Here is a 24,409-nt window from a genome sequence, read left to right on the forward strand (position 1 = left end):
ATATATATATATATATATATATATATATATATATATATATATATATATATACACACACATATGTATATATATATATATATATATATATATATATATATATATATATATATATATATATATATATATACACACACATATGTATATATATATATATACACACACATATGTATATATATATATATATATATATATATATATATATATATATATATATATATATATATATATATATATATATATATATATATATATATATATATATATATATATATATATATGTATACATATATGTGTGTGCGTGTGTATGTGTGTGTATCCGTGCATGTATATAAAAGATCATTGAAAAGTTTTATAAAAAAAACAATTGTATCTTTTTACGTATACACAAAGGATTAATATAATACCTTTTATATTTACATTATGGTATATGGTATTATAACAAATTATGTTAGATAATGAAAAATATTTATTCTAAAAAAAGTTACCAAATTAGAACTCATCATATTACACTAAAACAAATGTACAAAACCAATATAATTATATTTGAAATTTATGGAAGAATTTTTTGTTATTTGTAAAAGTAACTATTTTATTTTAGATTAATGCAAAAATTTTACTTGTCTTAGTTACATTACACTAATATGTTCTAAAAAGCCGTTTGAATTGTTACGTAAATCCATGGCTACATTTAGAAGCAAGCCTAAACAGAATATCAATTGTTTCAAAATTAATCTTCATTGCAAGTATGACCACGCTAAATGTAAATCTAATTTGATCGCCTTCCGCGTTGGTTTTTCCGATTCTCTAGGCAACAGTATATATAATTTTTTTAAAAGTATTGAAGTGTATTTGGACATTCACAAATTTGAATATATAATGCATTAAAAACACATCCAAAACTATAAAAAAAACTAGTTATAAAATATGAAAAATTTTATCAACGCAAAATCTTATTTCTCAGTTCGGCTTATTTTTACAACAAATATTATAAAAACTTTGTTTAGCAAAACGAAAGTATGAAATCATTATTAGCATATTACGCTTAGGCTTAGTAATCCCTATTATTTATTAATGGTCTGAATAGTGTTAATCTAAAATTTAAAAACATATACATTAAACTATTTCGAATGAATATAACATACATATATACACACATACATACACACATACATACTTACTTACGTACATACATACATACATACATACATACATACATACATACATACATACATACATACATACATACATACATACATACATACATACATACATACATACATACATACATACATACATACATACATACATACATACATACATACATACATACATACATACATACATACATACATACATACATACATACATACATACATACATACATACATACATACATACATACATACATACATACATACATACATATATTCATACAGGACCGTCCCGAGTGGGGGGGTGTAGGGGAATGTCTAGCCCTCCTACAAATTTTATTAGTTGGTAAATTGGACACTGGAGTCGGCAAAATTGGATCTATAGTTGGCAGTTGGCCAACATATTACGGCCAACGAGGACTGTCAGAGGCCAAATATCATATGTAGCATATTTATTGGTTTTTATTTTGGAATTAACCTTAAGTTGGTTCTTTTAAGACTATTGAAAAAAAAAAAATAATAAGAGATTTAATAACAAGTTTGAGTCGTCAAAACAAACATTCTATTTAAGTTGAAAGAAAAGATACTGTTTAGATAACAATAGTAAGAAAAAATAGTAATTTGATTTTCTTTGATTTATTATATAAAGGATTTAGTTATTATAGACTATATGTTAATTTGTTATTGCGCTGTCTCAACAAAATTTAGTGGAAAAAATTTTAAATATGAACACAAAATAAAGCTGATTACTTGCAAACATCTCGCCAATCTTAGTATATAGATTTTTCTACCTGTCTTAATTCTGCAATTTACTAAAACACTGCTTGAATTCCAAATAAGCTGTTAAAAATGTTATATAGAATACAAACCTTATTATTGCGTTAACGTTAAGTTAAAATACATAAAAATCGATTCTGTCTAGATATATCTTAGTCAGAATGTTCTTTTATTGTTATCAACAAAAATATTGATTTGTTTTCTTTAAAAAAAAATCTACATTTTAGATTTGGAAACAAACTTTCGGCGTTTGAGGGCAATTTAAAAGAATCCTAAAAATCCCAGCGAAAACAAGTTTCATAAAAAACCAGACCGTATGAAAATACGGTGTGGTTTTTATAAATGCTATCGCTCTCAAAAGACCGTACGATAAAACACCGTCGCTCTCAAAAAATACAAATCATAAGTATAATGGAAGCCGTTGTGCAAAAGTCATCGGACATATATAAAACAAAAGCAATCGATATGTTTGATAGATTCCAAGAGTTGCAAGAATTCGGATTTTTTTATATTACATATAAAAAAAACATTAAGTTAACACAAAATTTCAAAGACTTAATTTACTCCAAAATAGCTTTAATGTACAATTATCTGTAAAAGTTAAAATAATTTTCAAGTTTTTGTTAACATTTCATAATTTACATTATTTATATAGTAAAATGAAAAAATACAAGATGATACCAATCAAATTATTATTATATATATATGTATATATATATATATGTATATATATATATATATGTATATATATATATATATATACATATATATATATATATATATATATATATATATATATATATATATATATATATATTATGTTTAGTTATTTTTAAATAATAGCTTTTGTAATATTAATTTTGAATGTTAAAATATTTTAACTTTTAAAAAACTGCAAACTAACTTACAACAGCTGAAAAGTATCATTAAAAAACTAATGTGATTCTTGCTAGAGCAATGAAAAGTTACTCTCTAACATTTTTTTTTTTAGAAAATAGTTACGTGTGGCTCTAAAAAGTAATATTTAATAATATTTAAATATTTTGGCTAACATCATTGTTGTGCTTAAACTGCTAATTCCATTCGAAATTAAGTTCGATTTTCTATTATTAAAGTGCTTTTGATTTGAAATTTAATTAGAAACTAATAGTTTCGATTCATAGGATCTTTATATATACATAGATTACATATATTATGATGTAAGCATATAATGGAATATATTACAATATTTAAGCAGCCGTGACGCTGCGATTAAAGCGCTGGCCTCAGAACCAACAGGTCTGGGGTGTCTGCTCTCGCCATATTAGTGAGATTAATAGGAAAGGTTAATAAGATAAACATGTTTTCCAAAACAAATAAAATAAAAGGCTATCTATAAAATATATTTATTTTTGGCTTTTAAAAATATAATTCAAAATAAAATAAAAAAACTACATGAAAACATACTGAACAAACCTATTTTAACAGACCTGATCAGAACATGATCTGTCAGAACTTTATCAAAAGAGTTTTTTTATTTCGTTAAAAGCAAGTCATTAATAAGTCGCTAATAAATAATTCATTTATTAAAAAACTATCAACTTGTAAGCACTTTTATGTAGTAGTTGTATTAAGTTGTCAAAACTATAAACATATATAGCATTTTCGATGTTTCAATTGCCAGTTTTATTAAATCTTATATTCAGTTTCTGGTTTTTAAAAACCGGAAACGCGTTTATTCGAGTATCAGCTTGATTTCTTTGGTTAAGCTTTAATGATGACTTTTGTTGACATATTTAAATCATGCTTTTTCAAATAAATATTATGATTGGTGATGATAAATAAAGATTACTTACTTAAATCTCTTTATTTATGCAGATTTAACATTGTAAAAAAAAAAAAATATTTATAAATCAATGTCGCGCTATTGACGTTTTTATGAACCAGTTACAAACCGGTTACAAATAACGGGAGAGTTTACTCTTGATTCGGTTACTAAAGTGTTAGTACAACAAAAACGAATACATCCAGTTGATTCAGTATAGATAACCTGTCTACACACTATGCGTCAAGAGTACCTTTTACCTATATATCATAATTTTTACTGTGACCAATAAGTAACAAAGTGCAACATTATTGATGTTAGTATCATGTTATATATTAACGTATATATTGGTGCTATTTAATAACAACAACAGTATGAAGGATTATTTTAGTCTTTACAAATACAAATACACCTAAAAAAACACACACACACACAAAAATATTAAAAAAAAACTAAATTTAATAAACTCTAAAAAATAGCTTAGGCAGAGTAGGTGTCAAACATAGAAATAAGAGAATTACTAATTAAAGATGCCCATAACCAGTATAACAAGTCGATTAGAAGCTTCAACATATTTGTAGAACAAAACAAGATTGTGTTACAAAACATGGATTTGAGTGGAACAACTAAAAAGCAAATATGTTAAACTTATTAAAAAAAAACATCCTTTTTGTCTACAATGGATTGAGATCAAATTATCAAAAATAATGACTAGGTGCAACTATAACTTTAAACAGGAACAGATAATCTAAGGTGTAACTTAATTGCTCCCCGTTACGTTTATTAACAAACTACATCCATGATGAATAAAAACAAACAAAATTGCAAACTTATATATAAATTTTAATATTCGCATTAAAAATAAAACTTTGAAAGACCAACAGTTAATTCTTCTTTTCTGCTTTTATCCAAGATTAATCTGATTAATCTTTGGGTTTTAACATTTTGAATATGTAAATAAAGTAAAACATCAAAGTGATAAACCATAAAAAGAAATACTTGAAATTATATTTGGAACAATCATTATATAGCACAACATTTTGAAACTAAAAAACCTAATATAATATAACTAAATATAAATATAACTTAATATACATATTTAAAATATGTATGTATTTTAACTATCGTTGTTAGGTAAACCAAATTAGGGAACCAGCATTAAAAACTAATGAATCATTAGTTTAATTAGTGAATCATTAGCATAGATAGTGAACACTAATAACTTTTAGTTTACGTGTAAAAACATTTTTATAGATAATTTCTACTATCACTTTTTAAGAGATTCAGATTTCTGCTTCAAAAAGCTACTATTTTTGTTTTAAACGTTATGTCTTCTCAGCTAACATAGTTTTAGTGGATTTGCAAAGGACCTATATAGGCATTTGTTAGTGGTTCATTGGAGTTTTGCTTATCGGTTACTTAGTGGACCATTAGTGGCACCCGCTATAGATGGCAAGCCGATAACTTTCCGATATGTTAATAGTGGCTAGTCATCGGCCAGCCGCTTTTGGCGGTTGCCACTAATGGTCCATTTAGTAAACGATGAGCAAAACTACAGTGGTCCGCTTAAAATGCCTATAAGAGATCACTGAAATTCAGCTTTAAAATGTTCGCTGGGCCCTCTATCAATCATGTTTGGCTGATTTTTATTTTATACACCTTTGCTCCATGTTTGTTTATATCTTATGTTTGGCAAATATTTTTATTAAGTTTTAATTAATAATTTTATTAAATATTAATCAATAATTTAACTAATATTTAAGAAGATTCATGAAAGCATAATACTGTACTACAATAAATATAAGTTTTTGTATTTTAGTTATATAAATTTGTAGTTTTTTATATCAACTGTTATATGTCAACTTAAAACTGTTTTCAAGTCTACTTTAACAACTATTATATCAGCGCACAGTGGAGCAGAATTGCTTCAAAATTGGGCATTTGGCGAAAATGAAAAAAAGGCGTTATGAAATAATTTTTGGTGGTAATGTATAAAAGAGTCTCTGGTCCATCTTATTCGCGTGTTTTTTTTAGGGTAGGACTAACCCTTAACCCTGAAGAACCCATAATCTAGCTCAACTCTTTTATTTGTAAATTAATAATATTAGTGACTTTTTACATTAAATTCAAATAATTGTAATTTATTTAGTGAATCAATTAGATTATGTTTTCGTATTGTCATAATTTATGCAAGCTTTTAATTTTTTTTTTCTTTTTCCCTATTATTACTTACCGTTTAATTTTTTAAATTTTACTCAAAATTACATTACATTAAAAACATTGTAAATAAATGTTTAAAAATCTATGGAGTAATTTTTCAATTGACAATTGTAAATAAATATTTAAAAATCTATGGAGTAAGTTTTCCTAAGTCTAACAAGTGTCCTTAAAACTTAAAAATCCCAAACTAAGAAAAATTAATTTTGTCCAGTTTTAAAGCTATTCTGCCCCACTTTGCAGTGTAAACTTTCTTATTCGGAAAAGAGAATCAAATTACGAATTCCAATGATTAAAGAAAAGCAAAAAAAAAAAAGAAAGAGAGAAAGAAAAGTTTATACTTAATGTTTAACATTTAATGTTTTTATGCTTACATTAAAAATTTGAGAATTTTATAGCAAACACGCCGATCATTTTTTTAAATGTTTGACTATAAAGCAAGTATGTCTCAATAAAATCATTAAATTACAAAAGCAATATAACTGGATCACAAGTGAGTTGCAACCTTTGCTCCTCATCTTTTTAAACGGTAACTTTTACAATAAAAAATATAATTGGCTATGCTGATGTTTTCAAAAATATATTAAAAAATTCATCAGCATGGTGTCACGCACCATATACCACCAAGTTTTTAATGACTAAATAGTAACTAACAAGGTAAATTACAAAATAATAAATTAAATCTTATGGAAACCCCCTTTTTTGAAAGTCAGTTAAGTGACTTATCAACAACCTTTTGTTCATTTATAAGATTTATTGGAGGAGGGGTTGTCGGGTGTGATTGACCCTTCTTTTTTAATAAATTCTTTTAGTTTCATGCAAGTGTTATAACAATAATTGAGCAAAAAATTTATTGGCTATTCTAAACTGCCCTTTTTTAAAAAACAACCGCCCCCCCTCCGCCCATCGGAAAAAATTTACGGTACGGGCCTGCTGATATGCTAATTTTATTTCCATATGTAATTTTTGTCTTTTTAAATTTTTGATGAATGATATAGAACGTTTATTTTTATTATTGTTATATCATACAGAAATTATTTTTTAAGTTTAAACTTGTTAAAAAAAAAAAAAATTTTTTTTTTTTTTGGTTGTTTTTATTTTGCACAAAAACAAAACATTAATTTTTTAAATCAAAATACAATATAATGAAAATTAGCTTTATCTAATAACATTTTACACAAAAAGTACACAAAAATTAAACCTGTTCTTTTTGTTTTCTCTTGAGATCACATAGCTTTTATTTTTTTGTTTTAAAATTTTTTTTTTATTTTGAGAAAACTGTATACAAGTAATTTTATTTGCTTAATTTGCAACTGAACCCTTTTCTGTTTTCATTGATTTTTTGTTGAAAAAGAATTCATTCTTTGATTACCAAGCAAATATTTTAAAATAAAACAAAAAATATTTAGAGTAAAACATCGTTTAAAAAGTCTTCAAAGTAAAATTGTCTTTTTGTCTTCAAAGTAAAATTAGATATGTAAAAAACGAGTAAAGTAACGGCTGCTGGTTATAAAAGTTGAGGTTGTATATAGCCGTCGCAATATGCATTCCGCACAATACAGCTTGACATTAGATGTGTAAAAACATGTAAAGAACCAACTGCTGGTAATTTAAAAGGATTTAAAACTTATCTGCGCACATTTATAACCAAAAATAATCAATCGCGTAAAGATGTTGACGTTGTCGGTGACATGAGCATTAACTTGCTCAATCACGTAAATCACGTAAAGCCAAATATTCTATTAATGCTATTCTCGTGTTCAAACTCATCCCAACTAATGAAAAACAAAAAAAGTAACTCAAAACGCATAAGCATTATTGGTTGGATAATATAATCACTTTCCAATATTTCTAATAATAAATTAATAACAGCGTAACTCTGAAAAGTATTTCCCACTTTTCGAATCAAAAGTATTTATAAGACAATTCAATGAAAACTCTATATTTAAATTTTTTGCCAATTTCAAATTTTTTTTAAATAATTACGTTGATTAGAATTTTATATTACAGGGTTTCTCACCTCATTTCGTCATAGTATCACCTCATTTCGACATTGTATCATTCAAATTCGACATTATATCACTACATTTCGACACTGTTGCATTCAATTTCAATACTGTTGCATCACATTTCGACAATTTAAAAACACTGTATTGTGAATAAAAAATTTCATAAATTTTTGTTAAATAATAATGGGTTGTATTTAATCGGAACAAAAAAATAAATAATGTGGCTATTTTTTTAATTCTAAAATATTTTAAGTGGATAATGAAAATCATAAATGTGGTTTCAAAAATAATTATTTGGATATGGGTAAAATATATGTGTAAAAAAAATAATGTGGATATTAATTATTTCAAGTTGCCATAATAATCGTTTTTAATTGCCATATTCGTTATATTTATTGACCGAATTAATTATTTTTAACTGCCAAAAAAAAATTATCCACGTTTTGGAAAATATCCTAACAATAATAAATTGTCATCAAACTATAAATGTCAAAACTTTTTATCTAGAAAATAAAAACATTTTTATTATCCAAAATATGTCTCTTCAATACAATCAGAGTTCATTGTAAAAGCTTAAATACCATTTTCAATATTTATAAACAGCAATGCCAAACCAAACAATATTAAAGATAATTAAATCTTACTTAAATAGAAACTCACCGTCAGAAATTGCAAATATTCTTGGATTTAAACGAACTACAATCCATTCAATTATTAAAAAACATAAAAATAGTTTGCCGATAGAACGGCAATTAAAAGGTGGTTCTAGAAACAAAAAGTTAACAGAAGAATCCAAGTTACTAATCAAAAATTGGATTGATAATGATTGTGGAATAACTTTTAATAAAATTAAACAAAGACTTCTTAAACAAAAATCCATTTCAGTTAGTCAATCTTTAAAACGTGTTCACAATATTTCAAGGAGAAAAAATTCTGAAGGCATTTGATAAAAGATTATTGATCAAAGAGCTACTTATGCAGTAAGGTTCATGAACATTTTGTCTTCTATGAATGACAATAAAATATTCTTTATTGATGAAGTACTCTCTCCTACCTAGTTATAGAAGGGAGGGGGGGAGGTAAATCTTCGATTATGGAAAAAAATCTCCTCGATTCCAATTATTTTCTACCCTCCCTCCTTCTCAGACAAGGATTTTTTTCAAAACATCCACTCTTTTTAACAATTAACTCCCGCTCCCCGCCCTCCAGAAAAACAAAACTATACATACAAAAAATACACCTTTTTATCTATATAAAACTATGTATTTCAGTAGTAAACATTACATAGATTCTTTTTGCAATTGCCTTCCAAGTTTTTAATTGCCCCTCCATTTTTACAAGGCATGGCAACAAGGAGTTCCTACACCGACGTTTGACGTCTTCAATCTTGAGAAAGAGTTCTTCAACAAGTTTTAAATCTTTAATAATGAATAAGTAAGTAAAAATTAACTTTTTTTCAAAAATTTAATTTTTACCCTCCCCCCACTTATTTCTATAGGACCTTTTTTTTTAAGAAAATTCTAGACAAAGAAGACGTTTTTTTAGAACTGGCGATTGTGCCTACCCCCGCCTTACTTCGAATCCCGTGTCATCGGCCTTGGTGTCTACTCCCAGTAACTATTTGACCTCCCAGTTCTTATAATTAGGTAGAGGAGAGTAGGGTTTAGTCTTTAGTTGGAAAGAGGGCCACGCAAACAGTGACCAATATACATGTCAAGAAATATTTCCATCTGTTGTGCAATAAACAAAAATAGAATTTTGAAATATGAAGCACAAACAAGAGCGTTTTAATAAAGAAAATTTTTTATATTTTATTCGTTTAATATTAGCACAATTAACTGTTAAAGAAATTGTTGGAGCTAACTTTTAGAAAATGTTCGTTTTCATAAGGCTGCTGTTATTTTAGATAAAATTGTATGTACTGCTGGGCATTTTTTGATATTTTTAGCAAAGGGCATAAATTCTTTGATGTTTTTACCTACATGTTCTTCCTTTTTAAATCCTATTGAAAATATGTTTTCTGGATAGAAACAGTTTATCAGAAGATGTTCGTCTATAACTGAAGAGGAACTACTTCAAATAAATATAAAGAAAATATACAAAACGGTGCATTGAACATTACTAGCACAAACTGTAACAATTATTTTGGGCACGTCCTCAGGTATATGATTCCGTGTTCAAAAAGAGAACGAATAAACTTACTTTTGTATTTTTATTTTTAATAAGCGAGTAAAAATAAGCGAGTTCACATACAATATTTTATATACGTAAATTTTTTGTTTAAACTTTAGTTTGCATACAAACTAAAAAATTATATTATCTTAATGAATTTAGAAAAAACCTAACTATTTTATTTGTATATTAAATAAATTATTCTAAGCGAAATGAAGTGGGAAATGTCGTAACGTATATTCTTTATTCTTGAACAAATTCTAAAATGTATATTAAGGCATTTCCTATTGAAAAAATGAACAATAATGCCCACGGATGACAAAAGGCTTATTTAAATCAAAAAAATAAAAGTTATTATATGAAAATTATTCAAAACATAAAATATATTAGAACGAAATTAATTGCAAAAACTAAAAAAAATTATTTGAAAAAGCTAAAAAAATATCAAAAAATAAAATAAAATAAAAAATATCATAAAGTTGCTAGAAAAAAACATTGAAAACGTTTGAAAAACATTTAATATCATTTAGAATTTAATTGGAAAAATTAAATTGCAAAAAACAACCTGAACAAAATGTTATACTGTAACCAGTTTGGTTACAGTAAAAAGAACGATTCTACAGACCACAAAAACTAGTCAGAACATATACCCATTGTATATAATACTGGTTGTTATACCATTGTTTTTATCAATTTATCAAAAACCTTCGTCACACTAAAACATTATAAAGTATTCTTTAAACCATGGTAAAATTAAAATTTACCATGGTTTAAAGAATACTTATTAAAAATTAAAAAAAAAAAAAATCTAACAACTTGTGGGTTCAATGAAAACAATAATGGTACTATTTTAGGACCAAAATTAATTTTTTCTTTACATATATTTATATAAACGACTTATATTTAACATTAAAAAACTCTTAATTTTTTCTTACAAAGATAATAAAGTTCTTTTTCAACTATCTTTTTTACTGTAATTTTGACGGTGGAAGTACTAATCGCTCTAAAATAAAAATAAAGGCCCTACCAAATTTTCAGATAATAACTTTGCTGTTTACATAAACCATATCAAAATAAGTTCTTTTGAAATTCAATATTGTGGATATTTTATTGGGAATAATTTTTCCAATAAAAGATCCACGATATTGCATCGAAAAAAGATCCATGATATTTTGTATAAAAATAAAATTGTGTCTTTGTACTTCACTTTAGAGAATTTTAAAGTTAAATCGAAATTTACTTAACATTGACTTTGATAATATAAATTTTAAATATTTTTTTTGAAAACAATTTACAAGTTTTAAAATAGTTAATTAACATTTAAAATTGTCACAAAAGCATCATTACATGTCTTTTATATTTGTTACTAACATCTATTAGATTGCATTGAAAATTTTTTAATACTTATACTATTTATAATAAAACTTAAATTTTTTTGAACATATAGCATTCAACTTGTATTTTGTTGTACTTTAGTTTTTTTTTTAATTTGTATTTATCTCCTTTTTCTCTTTTGTCTCTTGTCTGTGGAAATATTCTGCTACAGTATTTTGCTGTGTTTTAGTTTTTGGTTTTAGTTTGTATTTTTTTCTGAATATATTGTATTTTTTTCTTAATATAATGTAACAAAATACTTAATGAGAAACTTTTTCTTAAAACAAAAAATACATTTTTTGTTTTAAGAAATAAACTTCCTAATTATGGACAATGGATTTACGATTTTGCTGTGAATTTTAAAGCAAGAAATTTATTTGCTGTTTTAAGAACCAAATTTTTTAACCAGCAATTTATTTCTTAAAACAAAAAACATATTTTTTATTTAAAAAAATAAATTTTTTAACATATAGACAAAGAACCTACGATTTTGCTGTGAAGTTTTGTATATGATTTATTTTTGTTTTCCTATTATATTTATTATGTAATAAACTATTTTAAAGCGTATTTAATAGACTACATTTGTAACAGGGCTCGGGGACAAGTTTTCTTCTTCTTGCTCCCGTCAGTTTTTATATTATTTCAACTTCCTTGTTGCAATTTTAGCAAACGTCAAATAAATTATTAATAAAATAATAAATAAGTAGAATAAATAAATACACTGACGGCAGAGTTTCTTTTATATTTGTAAAATTAATGTATGTATACGTACCATTTATATTTGTTGAAGCGAATTCTATAATTTAGGAATATAGTTATAGTGAAAAATTAGGAATATAGTTATAGTGAAAAATTAGAAGGAAAAAAAAACATCTAACAACATGTTAACATGACAACAAGTTGACATGACAACATGTTGACATGACAACATGTTGGCATGACAACATGTTGACATGACAATATGTTGATATTTTATTATTTTATTGAATTGTTTAATTAATTTTTTATATTTAAATGCTATATTCTTAGATAGAAAATAAAAAAAATTACAAGAGATTAAAAAGAAAGTATTTTCATAGAAACAAACATAAAATTCAGAGCGAAAAAATATTTCCTTTGAAAGTGCATCTTAAGCAGACATATTTAGTGCAAGTGCTAAATAGTTAAACAAAGAAATAGTTAAACAAAGAAACTGTTTTCAATTTGAAATTATATTTCAAATGGAAAACAGTTCAAATGAATACGAAAATACATCTGAAGACTTTAACTTTTTATATTCATGCATTTTGATCTTATGAAAGATTTCTTTGAGGAGTTCTTGCGTTGTTCTGACTGTAACTCACCTGTTAAGCTTACACATGTTAGAAATGAACACCATGGGTTTTCACTTAGGTTATTTATAGAATGTAGTTTTTATTCAGCATTCAAGTTTTCTTATACTTCTCCTCAATTTATATCTCCTCAAAATAGTAAGCTTGCAAAACAGTTAGCACATGGAATTAACTATTGCACAGTTATGACATATAGTGAGATTGGTAAAGATAATGCAGGTATTCAAACATTTACAAACACGATGACTATGCCATTTTATAAAAATTAAACATTTTATTAAAGGAATAGAATTACTGGAAAACCACACTAAAAACAAGTTGAATTTGCCTGTTGCTATCAAAAGTTTATTGAATCCAATATTCATGGAACTTAGTTTTGAAGAACTTTTATCAACATTTTTACACAACCTTACACAAATCCTAATGAGTTCTTTAACCAATACTTTGGGAAAAATGCTCGAAAGGACATTTTATTTCGAAAAGTAATTTAGACTTGTTTTTTTAGTAGCTTCATCATTTAATGGGGGTTACGCTTCACATAAAGAAATATTTCAGCACCTTAGATTCCGTTGGGGAAAACATTTTCTTCTGGGAAAAAGACAAAAATCGCATCAGTCATATGGAAAAAAAAAAAAAAGAAATAACAAAACTAATAAGGAGTTTTTATTGTTTATATTTGTTTTAATTTGTTTTTTTTCGTTTTCTCTGTGAACGTTTTTTTAAACTTTGAACAAGAATATCTTTTTAACTACTTGAGGAATATGGCTAAAATTTTCACCAACTGTTCATCTGATTACTGTGAAGGGATTTGACCAAAACGACATTTTATATTTTGCTGTTATTGAGATATTGATGTTGGCAGCACACATTTTACATAAAAACTAAAAACCTTAACTTAAAATGCTGCCATATTAATACTATAAATGTTATGATGGTGATTCTGGTCAAATTCTTTAATCAACATGTTGCTAAACTTTGTGAAAAATTTTAACTCAAAATCTGACTAGTTATTGAGAAGTATTCGTTTAAAAATGTAGTTAAAACTAGAGTTGTTAACTGGAAGATTTCGTACAGTTCCGGAAAAATAAAATTCTTTCGGAAGGATATTGTGAATCAGGAATATTTTTTTTCGTACCGAATTTTACGAAACAAAAAAAACCGTCAATGTTCATTTCGCAAATGCAACTTACAAAATGTAGCCTTTCACAAGTCGAATTACAAAATAAAACTATTTTGCTACATACAAAAGCAGCGCTTACGGAAGTCACACTTGCGAAACGAGCTCTTTCGCTAAACGACGTTTTGAAGTCCATAAAAAAATTTTGTTGGTCAAACGAATATAATTGTGAAAAAGAAAATTTTTATATACCAAAATGATTATAATAAAATTTTATTTTTAGTATTGCAACATAAACACATTTTAAGGTTTTATTTTTTAAAATAATGATAAAAAACCAAATTTCTTTTGAAACGAAACTCTTTCGCACCGCAACTTGCGAAACAGTTCTTACCGGGAAAAAAACTTACGAAACGCGGCATAATAAATCTGTTTAATTACGTTTTATGAATCAAATACGTATAACTAAGTAATTAAAGTACTAATTTTTTATTTGATATTGAAAAGTTTCAGTTTTAAACTTCTATACAGGAATCAAGACTTTCATAAAATATACTTTTTAATATACTTTCATAAAATATACTTTCATAAAATATACTTTCATAAAATATACTTTTTTTTTTTTTTTTTTTTTTTTTTTGTAGTTATTTTAGGTGCTCCCAGAAGTCCTTACGGTCTTATCACAGAGCACCGCGGGAGAGCATTTAACAAGAAGTTCACGCCTCCTTCCGTACCAATGTCGCTTATATGGCTGGAGCTGGCATCGAACCTCGGACCTCTGGGTTCTGAGCCAGAACTCTAACCACTGCGCCACGGCTGCTCAACTTGCTTAAACGGCTGTTCGACTTACTAGAATGTCATTTAATAAATAAGAATTAAATAATGAAGATAACTTGAACAACGTTAACATACGAATGCAATTGCGAAATCGGGAAACAATTCCTTTGTTGAAATCAAAAAAAGACCTAATTTAAGGGATAAATGCTAAAACTTAATTATATAATAAAATGCCTAAAAACAGCTTCTACTTATTTTCAAATAGTATAACTTTATGCTTAGTCAGTTTCAATTTTTTTTTTTGAGGTGCTCTGTTATATGCTCCTTTCCTTTTATTACCTTAATAACAACAAGTAAATTAAAAAAAAATTTAAACACATCCTTTTCAATGATTTTTTCGTAAATGTTTTTCTTAATAAATAAAAAAAGTAAGGGTGGGAGGGAGGGAAGGGCATTTGTCGTCCCTTGTACCATTGGCCCTGGAAAATGCTTTAATTTTCAACATCCCAACGTTATTGGGACTATACAACTGCTGAAAGTTTTAAAGCTTTAGCTGTTTCGGAGAGAAGTAAAAAATTAGTTGCGAGATTTTGCAGCAAAAAAACGGGTCCTTACAATACGACTCATCCCCGGGTCTTTGAGACTGTAAAAAATTTTAACATAGAAGCTCACCAGGACTATACAAGCGCTGAAAGATTCAGAGCTGTAGTTAGTCTGAGAGGTAGTGATAATTTAATTGCAAGATTCAGTAAGAACTGACAACGGTCAAACAACACTTAAAGTTCATTTAAAATTTGTAATGCCAAAGGCAATAAACAACCGAGTAGAAAGTTAATCAAAGTCGGTACTTGATAAATATAAACATATATAAAAACTGGCATAGAGACATGTTGTGGAGGGAGCGTTGCCCTTTCCCTCAAAACTAACTCAAAGTTTCAGTTTTTTCTATTTAAATTTTAACTGCGTTAGACCCCCTTAATTTCTGTTTCAGCCTCCCCCCCCCCCTGCATCCTAACTTTCTTAACCTTTCTAAGTCACTGTATATACATATATATATATATATATATATATATATATATATATATATATATATATATAATATATATATATATATATATATATATATATATATATATATATATATATAAACTATTGAAGAATCATTTAACAACATTATTTTATTTAAATAATAAGTAATAACACTTTTTGTATAACAGTTTAATGAATGCTTTCGAGTCTATTCCGTAAGCGCACATTCCGAAACGCTCCTTCCGTAAGGAACTGTTTCGCAAGTATTCTTTCGAAATGATTTGTTTCGCAAGTTTTTTTTCGTAAATGGTTTTTACGGAATTATTATTATTAATTTTTTTCGTATAATGCATTACGGAAGGTCAATTTGCGCAAGTACAACTTCCGCAATAGCAACTTGAAATACGGGAGATAAAAATGCGAAATTTTCGTAAGTTTTTGTTTACGGCGAACAACCCTAGTTAAAACTGCATATTTTTTGCTGACTCGGCATGTTTTTGAGTATATTCAAAGTTCTTATTATATTTAATCTAAATGCTTTTTAATACAAATAGTTTTTTACAAATATTGCATTAAAATTAATTATTTTGACTGTTTAAATTTTTATGGGCTAGTATTACCTTAATCTTTAGATTAGCTTAAACGTTAAATATTTAAATGGTCGCCTTTGATTTTGAAAAAATAATACTTGAAATTATTTTTTGGAACTACTATTATATAGCATTACATTTTAAATATAAAAACCAAATAAAATAAAATATAACTAGATATAAATATAACTATAACTTGATGTAAGTTTTAAAAATCTGAGCTTAACTTTTAACTTTCGTTTTTAAGTAAACCAATTAATGAATCAGTGGTTAAAGTTATTGAATTAGCGTCAAAGTTTAAGTATTAAATCATTAATATATTAGGTGAATCGGCACTATTAACTTTGAATTTAGGCCAGTTGATTAAATAAAAGGCAGTTACTTTTACTCATTAATTGGTCAGTCTTACGTGAATAAAAACTTCAGCAGTTTTGAACAAATTTTTATTCACGTAAAGTTAAGCAATTTACTTAGTAATTGCTCAGTAATTACAATTTAAGATAATTCTGCATTAAGATAATAGCATAATACTGAAATATGCAAATTTTTTTATGTCAACTTAATGTGATATAAGTGAATTTAAAACTGTTTTTATGTCTACTTAAACTGTTTTTGCATTAGCGTAAAATAATTATTTTGAAAAAAGCATTACAAATTCAGAAAAGTAAAAACGTTTTTAATTAATGTTTAAAATTTAATACTTTTATCCTTACATTAAAAAACTATTTGAGATTTTTTTGTTGGCAAACACGCCAAACAACTTTGTTAAATGCTCGACTATAAAGATAGTATTTTTTTTTTTAACTGGGTCACTGGTGATTGCAACCCTTGCTCCTCATCTTTTTAAACGTCAACTTTTACAATAATAAATATAATCGAAATATGCTGACGATTGAAAATATATATATTAAAATCAGCATGGTGTCACTGAGTATACCACATAAGTTGCTTTACTTACTTTTAAAAAAACGGGTTATCAAAAGGTTTAATTTACAAAAAAGTAAATTACAAAAAAATAAATTAAACCTTTTGATAACCCCCTTTATCGAAAGTAAGTAAAGCTACTTATTAATAACTTTTCGTTCATTTATAAAAATTGTTTAGATAATTGAACTAATGTTTGATATATAAATTGTTTACAAAAGATAACAAAAGTTAAAATAAAACCTTAAAATAAAACCTTAAAATGCTCATATGTTGCAATACTGAAAATAAAATGTTATTATACACATTCTGGTATATAAAAATTTTATTTTTTACATTTAAAACCGTTTGGCCAACAAAATTTTTTTTATGGACTTCAAAATGTCGTTTAGCGAAAGAGCTCGCTTCGCAAATGCGACTTCCGTAAGCGCTACTTTCGTAAGTAGCAAAATAATTTTATTTCGTAATTCAACTTGCAAAAGGCTAAGTTTCGTAAGTAGCATTTGCAAAATGAACATAGGCGGCTTTTGTGGTTTCGTAAAATTCGGTACGAAAAAAAAAACTCCTGATTCTCGATATCCTTCCGAAAGAATTATGTTTTTGATATTGTACGAAATCTTCCTGTTAACAGCTCTAGTCTATATGCTATTTTATTTCGATATGTAGTTTTTGTCTTTTTAAATTATTGTTGTATGATATAAAACTTTTATTTTTAATAGCGTTGTTACGACTTAATTTGTTTGTTACGAAGTAATTCGATTGTCGACTAAATTGACTAATACATTTTCAAATTACTAAAATCGACTCAAAATACTAAAATCGACTAAAACAGAATTTTTTATCTTTAAAACTTCATCATTATTAAAACTTAATTTTCTCCCTAAATACAAAACCTTTCAAATTTTTTTTACAATGATAGATTCAATGTTTCTAGTTATACATGTTGCAAGAAATGTATTTAAAAAATGCAATTTTAACAAATTTAAACTGATTTTTATGGAGACTTTTTACCTTCGACTACCTTCGCGAAGCCAATTCTTTTTTTAAAATAGAGTTTATATAATTCTATCAGAAACCAAAAAGTAAGGTGCCTCAACTTGCCACATTTTGAAATGATATGGTTTTAAAAAGCTCATTTTATTAAAAAATTTAGCGACTTAAACGCTAATACGACGTAAATTATACTTTAATTTTATGTTTTTATGTTATTTTAAATTTATGTTTTGAGAGTTTTTCCTGACATTTCTGAACATATATATATATATATATATATATATATATATATATATATATATATATATATATATATATATATATATATATATATATATATATATATATATATATATATATATATATATATATATATATATATGTTAGTCGACTAATTTCGACTTACGACTAGTCGACTTTTAACCGATATACTCGAAGTGGTTAACAACACTAATCTATAATATAATTGCTACAGAAACGTTTAACGTTTAACATTGTATTATCAGTTACTAGGCTTTGAAATGGCGCGCTACCAAAATGCAAGCGGTCGTTTGAGAAAAATCTTTTAAGTGAGTTAAAACTTTTTTCCTGTTGAAATTTAATTATTATTTATTAGTTCAGAAATATTAAATACAGAATCATATTAGGATAAATAATAATCGTTAAGATCATATTATAATTGAAGTAAGTATAGAAAATAGTTGTATATACATTTTTATTAGATATAAAGTAGAAAGGATCATTCTTAATAATTTTTTAAATCGTTTATATTGTTTGTTTTAGTTTTTCTTTTAGCTTAATTTTTTTTAAGCAGTTTTATTTTTATTATTTTATTTTTTATGCAACAAAAAACTTATACTAATGCTATTTCCATAAAATTGGTTATTACTACTTTGAAATTTCTGTGATGCTATTAACTATTTTTGTTCTTTTTTAGAAAATTAAGAAAAATAAATTAAAAGTTTGTGCCAACACTGACATAGCATGTCACATGTTATTGTATGTAAAAGTTAAATTTTGTTAAGAGGATTACAAAAAAAATGAAGGTAAAGAGTATTGCTTTTATATATTTTTTTTTGTTTTGAATCTTTATAAATTTTCTCGCGTCATTTTTAAAATTTTTGTTTGCACATGCTTATTGTTAGCATATATGCTTATTTGATAAGTATGTGTATGTGGTAATATGTGCTTTATAGTTGTTTTATCAATGTGTTTTTATGATAATGTAAAGTGTTTTTTTATTGTTTGTGTATGTGTTAATAAGTGGTATATAATTGTTTTATAAATGTGTTTAAATATGTATATAAGGTATATATTTAACCTTATATACATATTTAAACACATTTTTTGTGTTAATAGTTTGTACATATGTTTATGTTATGTTGTTTCCATGTTCTCAAAGTCCTGCAACTTGGTAAACGTGTAGAGCAAGATTTGTCAGCCTTGCCAGCCAAGTGATGTACTTATAGCAGAGGGTTACACAACAGTGTTTAGTGTCAAACTGTTACTGCTTTAGGTCTAAATATTTTCAATCCTTTATTATTAGTTATTCTAAAAATACATAATAATGTATTTTAATAACATTTTGCATAATGTTGTTACTTATGTTCTGTTATATATGAATGTTATGTTACTTAAGTTATGTTTTATGCATATTATATTAACTTATGGTGCGTGCTATTGTTGTGTGCTGTTGCTGTGATGTTTTTTTGTTATCTTTTGAGTTTATAGACATTTAGCTTACCTTCACGTTCGTGTCTATTGTTAAGAATGATAAATAGGTAATTTTATTATTAAAAATCACTGCTTTTAATCATTCACTAAAAGCCAAGACAAATTGATTTTCATTTTTTTATGTAATGTTTTTCTTATTTATTTACTTATTTGTTACATGTTTTATTTTAGGTTTATCAGATGATGTATTTACGTGGTATAGAAGATCAAAATATTGTAAAGTTTTGTGAATTTTTTAAAAACGTTTACTAATAGTTTTTTTTGAAGAAATAATATTTAAGTTTGCAAAAAAGGGTTTACAACAGTTTTTTTTTAATTTTTCTGTGTTAGCAGTATGTTTATTATTAGAATTGTATGTTTTTAATAATTTTTTTGTTATTATTTGCTAAGTTAATTTTTTTTCAAACATCTCCTAGCTGATATATATTTTTTTTAAATCATAAGATTATTATATAATTTATTTTAAATGACAGTTTGTTATATATAAAAATTATTTGTGTGTTCTATTTATAGTAGAAAAAAAATTATATATAGGAAAGATCACAATCTTCAGGATTCGTTTAAGATTTTTTGTTACTACTTTCAATTAAAAGTGAAGTTTAAATGAATGGTTTAGGCTAAAAGCAGATATTAGTTTAGAAAATGGAAGTGTTAATAGGCAAGTTAACCATTGCAGAAATGAAAGAGATAGGCTTAGGTGAGATGAAATTAATAATCAACAAAATGTTAGAAATGCTGCTTGGCAAGCAGCATATAATTCAAACCCAAATGAGGAGAGCTTGGTTAGGCAAATCATGTTACATTATCTCATTATTACAATTATAAACTTTCAGTTAGACAATCTTTTTCTTCACTTTTTTATGACAAAACATGCTGTTGATGCGTTTGTTAAAACTGAAGGCCAGTGCCTTGTTTTCATCAGAAATAACTAAAACAAATTGAAAAGCGAGTAGTATGATGCTTTACACGAACATTTAAACAACCCAGGAAATGATCATAATGTTAGACCAGGGCGTTTTGTAAAGTTGTGTTGGAAGTCCTAGAGCTTTAAAAAAAACTTTAAAGATGCTAAGGCTATAATTAAAATTATGCTAAACCAGATCTTTTTATTACTTTCACTTGCAACCCAAAATGGTGCGAGATAACTGAAAATTTATATCCAGGTCAGACAGCAAATGATAGACCTTACTTGGTTACTCGAGTATTTTAACTCAAATTTAATAACCTCAATAACATTTTAAGCAGGGTGTATTAGGGAAAGTTGAAACACATGTTTAGGTTATTAAATTTTAAAAGCGTGGTTTGCCTTATGTTCATATTTTACTTCATTTTGCATATGATGATAAGCTTGAAACAGCACATGATATCAATAATTTAATATCTGCAGAAATTCCAGATCGGATTGTTAATCGTGATCTTTGTGATGTTGTTAAAACTTGCATGATTCACGGTCCATGTGGCATACTTAATCCAAGTTCTCCCTGCATGAAAGGTGGGTGTGCAACAAAAACTATCTAAAAAAATTTAATGCTAACACAGTAGCCTTTCATAATAGTTATCCACGCTATAGACATGATAATGATTTGGTTATCAATATTAAAGGTAACGATGTAGATAACTGCTAGGTGGTACCTTATAATCCATGTTTATCAAAGAAATATCAAGCTCACATTAATGTTAAAGCTTGCATGTCTGTTAAATATTTGTACAAATACATATGCAAGGGTCACGGCTGTGCCAATATTTTAATAAATAAACAAATTAATCATGATGAAGTAAACACTGTTGGAACAAAAACTAAGTATAAATTATATGATTAGTATAGTTATGTAATTGAAGCATTTATATCTGCACCTCAGAAGTTAAAGCTCGATTGTCCCATTTTAGAAATTGTTCAGGAGAGTGGGAATAGTAAAATAATTAGTCTTTATTGGCTTATTCTTGATGGTTAAACTTATGTAATATTTTTTGTGTTTTATTTAATTTGTCTTAAGGCACATGAAATATAGTTTTGACAAAAAAAAAAGTTGAATAAAAAAAGTAAAAAGTCGTTTCTGGACAACAGACGTTTTTCCTTTGAACATTGTAGGACGCCAGACCTTTTATATTGACCTAACTTTTTTTTTTTTTTTTGTTTTGTAAATCTAGGTGCCCCAAGAAGACCTAACGGTCTTGTCACAGAGCACCGCGGAAGTGCATTTAACCAGGAAGTTCACGCCTCCTTCCTTACCGTGACGCGAAAATATGTCCAAAGCCCGTTTCGAACCTGGATCTCCTGCTTATAAAGCAAGCGCTCTAACCACTGCGCCACGGGCGCACTTTGTTTCACATTGTCGTAGTACAACAGTCTTAATACTTCTGTGTAGATACTGAAAAACTAAAAAGGTCTCATGCATAACTCATTTTCACAAAAAACTGGACAACCGACCTTTGTCTTCTGAGGTACAGATATTAAGATTTAAAGTTTATTTGGAGGAAATGAGGGGAATAGGTAAAAAAAATTATGATTATATATTTATATGTAAATATTATTTTATCGATTATTCTGAGGTATATTTTTTTGTCTTTAGTGTCTTGCAGAAGCATAACTGAAAGGGCTGTGTTTTATATTTTATATATTTTGTATGGAGAAATATGTGCAATATGTGAAAGAATTATTTAATAAATAAGATATTTTTTAACTGTTCGCGTTTTACTCATATTTTTATTAAAATAAAGTTTTTCACATATTTAACCCTTTTTAATTTACTCTTTTTTTTTTTTAAAAAAAAAATTTAGCATCGTCTTCTCTTACCAGTGAAAATGGTGAGGTTATGCTTTATATTTTAATAAAATTGCAAATATTTTTAATAAATATGACATTTTTTAACTTTTAACTACATGTTTAACCCTATTAAATTTACTCATTTTTTTAAAAATATCTTTAGCATCGCCTTCTGTTACCTTTAAAAATGGTGAGGTTGTGCTTTATATTTTGATTAAATAAAATTGCAAATATTTATAATTTTTATTATATTCTTCAATTTGTAATTTTAGAATTGTTAACATTTAAGAGCTTTTGTAATTTTAGATTCATTAACATTTGAGAAATTATCGTTCTCAGCGTCCAGGGCTCTCTCGGAGAGGTCCTTAAAAAAGTGGTGTAGTAATGGCGGTATGGATGAGCCCTCCTTCAAATGGAGGGCTTATCCATACTGGAGTATTGGAAGACATCGAAGAAAAAACAGCAACCTAAAGGTTGTAAATTTCTTCTATCAGTAAAGATATTTATAACTTTTTTGTTGCCGTTTTTTCTTCGGTGATTTTATTTTTTTTTAATTTTGTAATTTTTTTTTTAATAATATATTATGTTGTATATTTGATTTGGTTTAACTTAAGACACTTAGGTAAAATCAAATTAACTTAGGAACAAAACTAAGTATGAATTTTACTATTTATAATAACAAATAATAAGTCTTAAATTTAAATGATTTTAATCTTTTATAAATTCAAACATATAATTATGTCCTTTTTTTAGTTGCATTTGTCATCACTCGATTAGCTTGCTTACTGTTGAAACATGGTTTTAATTTAGTAAATTTGTATGGTGTAATGTTTACTCTATTAATCATTAGTCAACAGTTAAGGAATAGCTGGTATTTTACATAATAAGGTAAAAACAATTTTGTCTACATAATAAAACCAGTTTTTATGGTTAGTTATGGTTACCAGTTTTTAGTTATTTTGTGCTACGATGTTGTTTTTGTCCTTAACAGTAACTTTTCTTATGCTCATGAATATTTATTGCGTGTCTTTTTCACTTTTTTTAACATGCTGCCTTGGAAACACTGTTTTAGATATTGGCAGGTTTTTCTTGATTTTCCTCATCTGGTACCTACTGTGTTGTAACAGATTTTCAAAGAAACTTAACTGATGTTAAGTTCTTTTTTGTCTTTATGTTGTTAACTATAAGCAATAACATTGCTAATAAGGAGCCTAATTTAAAATATTGTTTTTAGATAAATTTGTATTTACTTATATTTTTTAAGATGAAATATCAAGTCATATTGTTATTATTGATTTAATTACTAATAACCCGTATTACGGGTTGCTTTCTGCTAGTTTTTATTATTGTTATATGATATAACAATAATATAATATAATAATATAACTTATATCATATATAAATTATTTTTTAAGTTTTAACTTGTTAAAATAAAACTTTTTTCTGCTCTTTTTTTTTTTTGCATGAAAACAAAACAATTTTATTTTAATTAAACGGTTTTAAAGTTTATATATACAGTCGACTCTCGATATCTCGAATACTTGATATCTCGAACTTTTGAGTATCTCGAACTTTAGCGGTCCCATGGACATAACGTACTAGTTTAGGCTAAAATCCTCTCGATATCTCGAACTTTTTGGTATCTC

At 26.3% G+C, this 24,409-nt stretch overlaps 1 long non-coding RNA gene across 2 annotated transcripts; it reads right to left on the reverse strand.

Moving 5' to 3' along the window:
- Nucleotides 1-298: 298 nt before the first annotated feature.
- LOC136091220 (uncharacterized) lies at nucleotides 299-8,093 on the reverse strand. 2 transcript variants are annotated; one of them, XR_010643792.1, is made up of 3 exons: nucleotides 7,151-8,093; nucleotides 3,398-4,358; nucleotides 299-804 (listed from the first exon to the last, which is right to left on the reverse strand). It is a non-coding gene; the product is annotated as an uncharacterized LOC136091220 (long non-coding RNA). The 2 variants fall into 2 exon arrangements; XR_010643791.1 differs by having other exon boundaries at nucleotides 3,384-4,358.
- Nucleotides 8,094-24,409: the final 16,316 nt, after the last annotated feature.

The sequence above is a fragment of the Hydra vulgaris genome, chromosome 14 (assembly GCF_038396675.1).
Source record: "Hydra vulgaris chromosome 14, alternate assembly HydraT2T_AEP".
NCBI classification, from domain to species: domain Eukaryota; kingdom Metazoa; phylum Cnidaria; class Hydrozoa; order Anthoathecata; family Hydridae; genus Hydra; species Hydra vulgaris.